The sequence below is a fragment of the Arachis hypogaea genome, chromosome 13 (genome assembly GCF_003086295.3).
Source record: "Arachis hypogaea cultivar Tifrunner chromosome 13, arahy.Tifrunner.gnm2.J5K5, whole genome shotgun sequence".
NCBI classification, from domain to species: Eukaryota; Viridiplantae; Streptophyta; class Magnoliopsida; order Fabales; family Fabaceae; genus Arachis; species Arachis hypogaea.
In genome coordinates this window covers 116,389,182-116,399,370 of record NC_092048.1, presented here as the reverse complement: position 1 = coordinate 116,399,370, position 10,189 = coordinate 116,389,182, and the positions used below count along the sequence as shown (strand labels likewise).

General features: G+C 28.3%; 2 long non-coding RNA genes across 2 annotated transcripts; both read left to right on the top strand.

Annotated features, from left to right (window-relative positions):
* Positions 1-543: 543 nt before the first annotated feature.
* Positions 544-1,389, top strand: LOC140178180 (uncharacterized). Its single transcript, XR_011870433.1, has 2 exons — positions 544-826; positions 1,062-1,389. It is a non-coding gene; the product is annotated as an uncharacterized lncRNA (long non-coding RNA).
* Positions 1,390-8,778: 7,389 nt separating this feature from the next.
* Positions 8,779-9,553, top strand: LOC112732848 (uncharacterized). The gene is made up of 2 exons (XR_011869883.1): positions 8,779-9,089; positions 9,181-9,553. It is a non-coding gene; the product is annotated as an uncharacterized lncRNA (long non-coding RNA).
* The last annotated feature ends 636 nt before the right edge of the window (positions 9,554-10,189 follow it).

Below are 10,189 nucleotides of genomic sequence, written 5' to 3'. Positions count from 1 at the left end.
GAAATGGGAACAAAATAGCACGACTCATCTAATAATAATAATAATAATAATAATAATAATAATAATAAATATGAAATAGTAAATTTATCTGTAGAGGAGTAATAAAAATTTTTGTAAAGAATGTGAGAGAAAAAAAAAATGTACACGTGAGAAAGAGAGGGAGAAACGTGCAAATAAATAAAAAATTGATAAAATAACTACTTTATGAAGTAGATAGGAAATTAAAAAAAAATTTAATATTTAAAATTTAAATTAATTTTAATTATCAACATATTTAGCTGCAAACTAAGAATGTATTTTAACTAAAATTTAGTTAAATAATATTATTTAAATTTAAAGAAAAGCTAAATTTTAAAAGACACATACCAATTTTCCTTAAATTATGCTTTCCGCATCTAACTCTTCGGTCTTCTTATTATTACTTTTATCCCTTGTTTTTTTGGTCTCTTGGGATATCTCGATGATATATATAATATAAACGTACATTCAAGAAAAATATATTAATGCAAATGTGTTTAACATTAAGCCAGGAGACATAAAAGGGTCATAAAATATTTGAAGGAATATTATTTTCCTTGTCTTTAAGCCATAAAACTGCTAATGACTGTTTTCTTTTTCATATCTGCAGGCTCAAATCCGGGTTGGTTGGTTTTTCATTAAATCTCCTCATATCACATCACATCATAGTATGAGAATTACCTATTAGTTTTGAAAAAAATAAAAGAAAAACACACACACACACACACTCTAAGGTCGCTGCATTTGGCCCCTTGAAAGCACTTACCATGCAAAAATGAGCTGGGTCCATCTGTTTGAAGAAGACATGGTCAGTTACGTTTTCCTTTTCATCATTACTAAAACGTTTGGTTATTAATTAGGTCACCCAACCCTCTCCAACCTATAGCCCCTTCAAATCTTTCAATGAATAAATTCAATATTTATTATTCCTTAGCATAGTAACAAGCCAAGTAAGGAAAGAGTGTAAATGCTTCACATTTAACATTTATTTACTGCACTATTATGTAAGCTAAGAATTGCAAATCGTTTCTTTGACTTGGCAGAAGCTTTGCAGCATCCATTGGGGAATTAATTAGCAAATTAAAGAATATATTAATCATGAATTGAGTTGAATAAATTGGCGAGGGCCCTATATATGGATGGAGACAAGGCTCGTCAAAGCGTATTTGGAAACGGGGAAGGGAACACAAGTTTACAGGGATAAGCCTTACCATGTGCTTCACTAACCCCAATCAAAGCATGGGTGTACCAGACTCACATGCTTCCTCAATCACTATTTTGCAAATCGAATACTATTTACTCATTTGCTCCAATATGTTTCTCAATTTAGTATTATTGTCATTTAAAAGGAAAATAAATTATTTTTCTTTATTAAGGTTATTTAAAATTAAATGTATCTGTTTAATATCTGTTAGAAATATAATTATTTATATATATATATATATATATTTTATTAACTTAAATTTTTTAAAAAAATAATATCATAAATATAGTATTATAATTTATATATATAATTCAAAGGTTTAGAATTCAATATACGTTTGTTAAATTCTAAAAAAAAAAATTAAAATATATCATATATTATTTTATAAAAATATTATATGTATTTAAAAATCTATTATTATGTATTTTTATATATTTATATATATTGACTCATATTTTTTAACTAAATAATCAATCACTAAAATAATCAAACATGATATAATAGAATAATAAATATGCAATAGACTAATAGTAAAACTTGTTTATTGTAGTATAATAAAAAAAATTATGAAATTACAAATATGTATTTATACACTGCTGATTAGTAGTCACCAAAAATATACACAGCTGATTAGTAAATTTTTTATGGGACATAAATAGTATGATTGATTATTTTATACTAAAATATCTTTCTAACTTACCATTAAAAGACTCATAGATTCTTTCGATCAATGTTAAAAAAACACTAAAGTATTTTATAAATTTTTTTATAACAAAATCTTTTAGAATTAATTTTAAAAATATCCTTTTAAGTTAAAATTTGTTAAATTATATTTAAGGATAAAATATAAATTTTACTTTAAAAAAACTAAAAATATCTACAGAATTCATTATAGGGATTAAAATGCCCTCAAAATACGACCTTTATAGTTCATTTTTATTATAAAATGTTTCAAAAAGATATTTCAGTCTTTTAATACATAAAATTAAAGTTTCTATAAATTCTAAAACAATAACCATCTTCATTCATCTTATAAGGTATTTTAGTTTATGTTAACACTAAGATAAAAGGGTATTTTACCTTGAGGATAAACTACAATAGTATTTTAATCTTTTGAAAATTAATACTAAAAAATTATTATAATTTTTTACAATGAAATTGTAGATATATTAGTCCTTTTAAAATTAAATTCAAAATTTAATTCATAATACAATTAAACAACTTTTAGAAGGGAGCTTTAAATAATTCTTAAAGTGTTATTTTTATCAAAAGATTAAAAAGGGTGCTTTAGTTTTTTTTTTTAACATTATTACTCAAAATGATATTTTAGTCTTTCACCGTTTATTCGAGAGATATTTTAATATAAGATAACATATGATATACTTTTAAATATAATTGACATTTGCATTAAAATTATAAAAACGCAAAAATTTGGGGTTTAAAATATAATTTGATTATTTATTAATTATATAATATTAAATTAACACATATTTAACTTTAAATAACTAAAAATAAAAGTAATTTTATCCTTAATCCAGAGAAATTCGGGAGAAACCGTCAAATATTAATATGATATGATAGATTAATTTATTGGTGTAATATTTAATTATGTGAAAATAAAAATAAGGTAAAAGTTAATGTGTAAGTTTTTATGTAAAATTAATATAATTAAAAATTATTAAATAATTTAATATATTGAACTAATTTATTACTTAATAATTATAATTATTAATTTGGCATAAAAATAATTGTACGAGATTCTCCGTCCAAAAATAAATTAGTGATTTTCTTTGTAGATATTAGTTTGATTTAGTAAAAGCGTTTAACACAATGCAAACTCTTACGCAATTCTCTTACAATGTCTTTCCATTGCATATTCTGTCAACAAAATGGAAAGCCGCACATTAAATTAAACCAGAGGGGGAAGGGGATTCAAATTGACAAGACGACGAAGCTATTTATTGGTGTATGAATAAATTTGGTAACAATAAAGATGTCTTTTATTTCTAAGAGATGATTTATTACTTTCATGTAAAGTTCCTAAAAAGGAACAAAATATCGTCCTAAGGAGTAGCAAAAGTAGAAGCCATATAAAAGCAACAATGCATGTTTCTTTGGGTTAAAAACTTAAAATAAAGGTTGGTTCTGTTTTTCGTTGTTAGTGTCAATCTTCGAAGCCTAGGGAAGAGGTTATCATAATTCATAAGGTTTAAGATTAGAGTGCATTCAGTTGCAACTTACAAGCTAGGATCACTTGGTGAATCTCTTAAACTCTTTTCATCATAGCAATGATGAAGAAAGAGGTGTTTATTATTAGAGAAAGTATAGGGAGTCAATGACCTAAGCGTACAATGTGTACAATGAAGGTTTAAAAAGTATTAGAGATACAATGTGTACTACTCTTATTATTATTATTATTATTATTATTATTATTATTATTATAAGGAAAGCATATAAACTTGGTCGTTTCAGGTTATGTACCTAACTTGAATAATGAAGGTCCTTATTATAATGATCATCAAATGGAGATCGAGAGTGTCTCAGTTACAGGTGAATAAATTATATAATATCTAATGATTCCAATATATATATATATATATATAATTGATTGTGCTCAATTTGTCAATTTGGTGATCACGTGGCACCATTATGAGCTAATAAACCTTGATTATTCAAATTGGTTTAGTTGCGAAAAAAATATTCTACAAATATAAAAATCAACTACTTAATCATGTATTTAATATGTCATATGTGTTATTTTACATTTTTTAACAAAATAATTAATTGATAAAAGAATTAAATTTTTTTATGACAAAACAATTAATTGTTATAACATTGAAATAATTAAAATTTTCACTTTTTACATTAGGAGGATAATTTTTTTTTATAAATTTTAAAAAACACTATGTTCTTATATTTTTATTTTTGTTTAATTATCAAAACGAATATATAATCATTCTATATATATTCTTGCACTTTCAACTTAAGATAAAGAATAGTTAAATTTTAAAGTGATTTTTGAAATTAATCACTTACACCAAAAAAATTTTAAAGATTTCAATTGTACCGTCAAATTCTTTAAAATTAAAAAATGTGTATCACATTAGTTTTCACTCTATTTTTATCGAGTTATTCGTCATGTTGTAACTTACCTAACATATATCCTTTTATGTTGGACTAAAAGAAACAATTTTATTTTAGTTTTGACACTAAATACTTGATAAAATGACATTATTTAACTTTAATGAATCACAAAATTATGTTATGCTCTCAAAAGAATATATTATTACTAAAGTTAAAAGATGTTATTTTATCAAAGTATTTAGTACCAAAAATAAAGCGACACTATTTTATCCAATTTAGAGTGTCAGATTACTCATAACATATTACAATCCTTTTAATCTCAAAAATATTTATAATATAATTAAAATCGTAAAAATTTAATAAACAATCAATTTCAAGGACTACTTTTGAATTTAACCCGCTTTAAGACTTAATTACTTAATAGCATGCAAACTTGGTGTAATATAATCTACGAGAATATGCAAGACGAACCAGCTAGAAACAATGCTTCACAGAAAATCTATTTGGTCGAGATTAACGGAGATAATAATGGGGAGAAGTTTGATCGTTTCATTCAAGTGATTCTTTTTCCACGTACACACGATCGTATTCGTATACCACAAGGAAGAAATTGCGAGCAACAAATAACTATCTAGATAGAATCCTCCAAAATTGACGTCATGCCTGCGGTAGTAAATAGATTTTTAGAACATGACAAAAGAGGTTAATGATTCTTTCAAAAGATTGGACAATTAATTTGACTGCTGGACCAACACATGCCAATAAGAGGAATTATATGCCAATTAATTTGACGCACAAACTGTCGTATTACGATTAAATCATCATCAGCCTATTAAATTAGCAGTAATATAAATTATATAATTAACCACCATTAGTATTGCAACGTGATTAATCAACATATCAGAAGCTTTATAGAATTTCTTTAACTACTATAAAACATATGACGCAACTCCAAAAGTAGGAGGATATGTTCAACCAAAGCACTATCTGGAGGATAAGATCTTTCATGGATAAATGTCCCCTTCTGGCAATCATGAAGGATGAAAAAACACTTGTCAGCTAATTCGTACAAGATGAAATTTAAGGCAAAGAGTATGACTCTTTTTTTTTTCACCCCTTGAGTTGATTAGAATATAGTAATTGTACAGAGGGGAAAAAAGTTTGAGATTTGCACGCACACAAATATATATACACAAATATTTTGTCACCAACATTCATTTTGAAAAATATACAAGATATTAAGAACTTTGATGGCCATGTGTGTGAATATATGATCATATCGTGCTAATAAAATCTTGATGAAAATGCTATTTATCCTCTAGAATTCAGTCTTTAGTCAATTTTTTATATTTTATCTATTTTTATATATTAATTATTTAAAAAAATATTTTTTATTTTTTCTCTCTTTTAAAGACTAAATAAAAGATAATATTTAAAGGATATATAGTTTTACCGAATCTTGATATAGCAGTAGCTTGGGAGGGTGGTGGGACCTATATTCGGTATTGCCCTTACCGGGTATTTCTATGATTAATTGGGATCCAACCTTAGCGTAGCCAACAAACCAAAACTTGATACGTAGAAAGTATTCCATGTTTCACCTATCTCAGACAATGTTTTTTAACAAACTTAGCTAACTAGCATATGATTATTTGAGATTGGAAAAAGAGGTCTCAACACACCCAAAATTTGAATGTATTACAAAGCCAACTGAACAAGTTATAGTAGTCACACATGCGACTAGCATCTCTGACCACATTGCCCCACACATCAATTATAGTTATAGCTAAATAAGTTGTGATATTTTCTTTGAGATTCTCAAACAGAGACTCAGAGCATATGTTATCAGAAAATTGCCTACATCCGAAACAAAGATAAACATTATTGACCAGACAATTGCTCGTTACTTGAACATGACGAGACTCATTACCACCCAGCAATATTGACACGTGCTATATATAATCCCGTCAGTACAGCCACATTTTTTGGCGTGGACGCCTCTGATTGTAACACGTAAAACCAGCCTCGAGGATCTTTCTTTAGCATCACTGTTTAAATTAAATTGAAGAAATAAGCAGGGGTTACAGTTACAAGAAACAAAGGGTGGGCCCTCTACCCTAATGAGTTCCACCAACTAACCGAAAATGAAAAATTGCGGGGAATTTGGGCCGCAATTTTGGGCCCAGTACCAACTGGAAGGCCTGTTGTCGCTGCATTGGAAGGTATATTTGTCCAAAAATTGTCGTTTTGTGATTGCCAAAAAAAAATTGTCGTTTTGCTGAATTTGTGATGTGTATCTGGAGTTATTGTCCGAATAGTATTGTTCTGCATTGATGTTTATGTGACGTTTTTGGAGTTTCATTTTTTCTTGAGCGATTGCATATTCACCGTATGTAGTCATGGACATTTTGGGATGAGCCGTGGAATCTGTTTAATGTCTAATGTTGGTTGCAAACTTAAGAGCGGGCAATCACTTCAATCAGAATAAAATGTTTCACAATTCCCTCGACGCAGCACATGGCATGTAATTTAAAGAGGCTAAAATGCCGCGCCTTGATACAGAAAAGGTATAACAGATAAGATAAGTAGATAACATGTCGCAGCACTTCAATATGTCTTGTTTTATATAATTAAAATGAAAAATACTTTGTATGCATAATCCAGTCCTATCACGGACAACCATAGATCATTGTGCTGAACGTTTTGCTGTTCAAGAGCCAGAAGAGGGGTGTACAAAAGGCACAGACAACCAAAATTTCACATAAAGTCCAAAGAGTAAATGAGTAAGTTAAATATCTAAAACACGAAACTATAACAAGAATTAAATTAAATTAGACTTATTTAAAATTTTAATATAAAAAAAATTCAAGAGTTAATGTAAATTCTAATTACTATACACTTGGCAAAATTATTATTTTATTTACAGTTTAATTTTGAAACAATGATATTGTAAAAATATTTTGTTAGATTATATTTACTTTTTTGAATGATCATTTACGTAATTAATATAAAAATAGTTATTTTTACTGATATAATATTATATAATTAAATGTTTGTCTTACACTCACAATGTATTAAATTTTTTTTATACAATTAAATTATTTTATTTATGTATTTTCGGTGGAAAATCTTTTTGTTTTTCAGGCCCCTTATTGTAATGGCCCATGGCCCATAGAATAAAACCTCTATCTCCATCCCAACGATCAGAGAAAAGTCGTATCCCTGACCAAAAAAAAAAAAAACAAAAAAAAAGGGAAAAGTCGTGTCTTTTTTTTATTTTAATTTTTGGTATCAATAAGAAACCGTACATGTAACTAATCGCTTGGCCCATAAATCCACATCGTCGCCGGCTCGCCGCCCCCTACCAAACTAGGTTAGAAAATAGAAAGTCACTTGGTTCAATAAGAATAAACTTTTCTATAGAAATTGTTATTATTTATATATTTGTTATTATTTCACATATATTAGACATATTAATATCTATTACTTTAGATACAAAATATTATTTATATATCAAAATTAATAATTATATTTTTTTTAATCAAAATAGGAGACTCAAACCCACAACCTCTTAATTATTATGTATTTATGCATAAATAAATATATAATTTAATTTATTTTTAATATATATTTTATATATTTAATTATTTTTAGTGTATACTTTGTATATATAATTCAGAGAGAGAGAGATATAATACATAATACAGGACATAAGAAATTCTTTCTGCTTTGACTAATCGGCAAAAGTAACATAATAATGCCAAAGTTCGTCATTTTCATTATATTTCTCATAACGATTTGGCGAAACGCTAATGTACTTCCAATGGGAAACTTCGACGAAACTAGCTATAGTAGTAAGTGATCATGGCTTTTACAATTCTTTATGACCAATTTCAAGTGTGTGCAGCCATGATCCACGAATCTGACTGTATATGTGTATCCAATGTTGTATATAAAAATGTGCAATAAGCACTTCCATATTCTTCTTGGTCAACAATCACGTTTCATTTCCCAGTTGCCAATATTGCCACGTCTTTGATGAAAATGATATAAATCAAAATAAAATTTAAAAAGAAAAAAAAAATAAAGTAACGAAATCAGGTTCTGTAGGCTGCCCAGCCATGTAAGTGTACACAGCCTCCTCCTGTTCAACCTTTCGGCAAAATTACTTTAGAATATGGATTAAATTTAATGTTCAACTTTAGTAACTTTATGAGATCGAAAACAGGTGAAGTATAATGTCTGCGTATAATTTAATGATATTCCACCTTATTATTATAAGGTCAAATTTCCATGCACATGAATTCCAGTATATATGAAGTTACGTGCATCAGTTCTCCAATTAGTCAAAGACAATGGATATTGACCAGACCAGTTGGTATGTGCATGCCGCCCTCATTTTTCACCTTCTTAGATTATTATAGTGCACGCATTTAAATCCTATATATATGCCATGATTTATGTAATTCTACATCCCTTAGCTTCTTTAGCAAACCTCTCTAATTCTTAATTAATCAGTAATGGACAATAATCGCCAAATTTTGTTCCCTAGCTCATCATCATCTGATTTTAAGGTTTCTAGTAGCAACAGTTTTCTTGATGTTAAGAAAGGAGATATTCTAAGAACTCCAAATAAAGAATCATCAAGCAAGAAAGGTGGGAAAGAATCGAAGAAGCAGCACAGATACGTTTTTCAAACAAGGAGTCATGTTGATATACTTGATGATGGCTACCGCTGGAGAAAATACGGGGAAAAGTCTGTCAAAAACAATAAATTCCCTAGGTTAGTATTTGTATTAACTATATAATTTGATCTTTATCTCATGCATTATTTGGATTCTAATTTTTGTTTTTTTTGGGTTTAATTATATCAGGAGTTACTATAGGTGCTCATACAGAGGGTGCAATGTGAAGAAACAAATCCAACGGCATTCGATGGACGAGCAAATCGTGATCACAACCTATGAAGGGGTCCATATTCACCCTGTCGAGAAATCTACTGAAAGCTTCGAGCAGATCTTGAGAAACTTCCAATACACAACTAAGTCCAACCCTATTATGTATCTCCAACAACCTAATTAGGATTTATATATATGGGACTATGGATTGATACAAGCTGACATTATCTCAACCATATTCTTTATTTCCGTACATAAATGACAATTCAAATCCTCATTTGTTGAGTGGTTATTAGTTTGATATCAATATAAATTTATAATTATAAACTAGATTGTGTTTCTCTTTCAATTTTGAAGAAATATCAGATGATTATCATCTTATTTTTTGAAAATTAAGAATGTTAGCGACGAAATTTTATATTGATATTGATAAAGGGTGGGTTAATACTATGTTACCAAATAAAAGAGTATTTACCCATTTTGGTTCTCAAATAATTTTGGGTTAGACACTTTAGTCTTCAATAATAAAATTAATTCCATCAGTTACTTAGGTTTTTAACTCCGTCAACTCTAACAGAATTCAAAATAGTCCCTGATAACTCTAATAGGGGATAAAATGATCCCTAACAACTCTAACAGGGGACAAAATAATCCCTGATGACTCTAACAGGGAACAAAATGATTCCTAACCCTATTTATTCGAGAACAACACTGTTCTTTCCAAATTTTCATCATATCTCACATAATCCTAACATTCATACTTTCCTTCTTCACCTTCATAGTCTTCTTTTCCATCTTTTTCTTCTTTCTCTTCAACTCCAAGATCAAATCATGGTGTAACTTCCACGTGTGTCGCACCTACCTTAACATGTCATGAATCATACACTTCCTAAATCTCTGTGACTGGTACACCCACCTCCTCTGCACTTCACCCATCAGAAGCATCCACTTCCACGTCCTCGATAATAGCATCACCTCCAACCCC